At 39.7% G+C, this 1,827-nt stretch overlaps 1 pseudogene; it reads left to right on the top strand.

Moving 5' to 3' along the window:
• Window positions 1-932: 932 nt before the first annotated feature.
• On the top strand, window positions 933-1,600 carry LOC121822973 (granzyme E-like; annotated as a pseudogene).
• The last annotated feature ends 227 nt before the right edge of the window (window positions 1,601-1,827 follow it).

Raw genomic sequence — 1,827 nt, 5'->3', positions numbered from 1 at the left:
GGCAGTGACTCCTTCTGCCTTCCTGTTCTTTCTTTTCTCCTCTCTCTTAGTCCCGCCTATACTTCCTGCCTAGCCACTGGCCAATCAGTGTTTTATTGATTGACCAATCAGAGCAACACATTTGCCATACAGAACATCCCACAGCACTCAAAGATGGGCCAGACACCCGATACCTTCTCTCATTCAGTCACTTCCGTTGTGACACTGGTCACTTGTCCTCCCTTCTTATGCTTTCTCTGCAGGGGCTACTGCTGTCAACCCTCTCTAGAGATCCTCTCCAGACAGCTGCTAACTTTTTTTTTTTTTTTTTATCTTCCTCATATATGCTCTGGGGAAGTAGAATCTGAATGATCTCTAGAAATAGTCAGAATTCCTAGTCTATTTTGTGACCTCCATAGCTCAGTAAGAGTCTTTCACAAAATATGATGAACAGTTTATGAGAAATGAAACAAAGTTGACTTCTGATCTTTACATACACCTAGGCACACGTGCATTTATACCAGGGCACAAACATACTAAAATACATACACACATGAACATATACATAACCAGAAATACAACTACTGAACACATTTCATAAAAATTCTTACACAATTTTAAATGCAAAGTGGCATGATTATGTATCACAATTTAACTGAAAATTAAATGGCTGTAGAAATTATATATGTATGACATTATGACATTTAAAAATTATATATGTATATATATATATATATATATATATATATATATATATATATATATATATATATATATATGAGTTTTCACCTTTGCTGCCCACTCCGTGTGGTTCTTGCCCATGTCCAGACAAACTGGTAGGCACAGCTAGTTTTACCACCTGTTAGAAGGGCTTCATGCTTTTGCTTATCCACGGCAGGAAGGACACAACCTTAGTGAAGATTCCTCGAGCAATGCTCTTGGTTTTTCCATAGATGCCAACAGTCCTGATTCTCCTGACCTTTCATCTGCCACTTGGAGCTGGTACAGGTCCCCAGGTGTTCCCATCTTTGCCAGAACACTCCTCTAGTGTTATCTACGCTCTGAACCCCATGAGCTCATGTAGTACTCATTCATTCATGCAACCAAAAGCATTTACTGAGAATACAAGTTATGCTGGGCATCAGAAAAGAGCATTTTAGAAAAATCTCCTCCATAGGTCTTGAGGGTAAAAGAGGAGGTCATCGGGGGCCATGAGGCCAAGCCCCATTCCCACCCCTACACGACATTTATTGAATCTCTGCATGTTGGTGGGAATTGGAGGTGCTGTGGAGGGTTCCTGGTATGAGACAACTTTGTGCTGACAGCTGCTCACTGCCTGGGAAGCTCAATGAAAGTCACTCTGGGGGCCCACAACATCAAGGCACAGGAGGAAACCCAGCAGATCATCCCCGTGGCAAAAGCTATCCCACACCTAGCCTATAATGCTGAGGACTGGTCCAATGACATCATGCTCTTAAAGCTGCAGAGGAAGGCCAAAAGGACTAAAGCTGTGAGGCATACAATATACACAATAAAACAGCATTCTATAATTATGTTTGTATGCTATGATATGTACAGATATAAAAATCAGAGGAAGGAGTTACAAGATTTACATTTGTAGGGCATATAAGTTTAAAAACATCTAAAAGATGGCATGTTTAAATGTAGCAAGACAGGGTTAAAATCAGACTTGATTTTTTCTTATGACTTTCCACATAATCACCAAATTATGTCAGATATGAAAATACTTGAATGAATGATGCCTCTTATCTGTGTAAGATGGAAGATTGAAGTTAGCTTCTCTGAAGACCAGAAACTTAAGTTACATTTTCATAGTAGTTACTGATC

Source organism: Peromyscus maniculatus, chromosome 15 (genome assembly GCF_049852395.1).
Source record: "Peromyscus maniculatus bairdii isolate BWxNUB_F1_BW_parent chromosome 15, HU_Pman_BW_mat_3.1, whole genome shotgun sequence".
NCBI lineage: Eukaryota > Metazoa > Chordata > Mammalia > Rodentia > Cricetidae > Peromyscus > Peromyscus maniculatus.
This window is presented reverse-complemented; position numbering and strand designations above follow the sequence as displayed.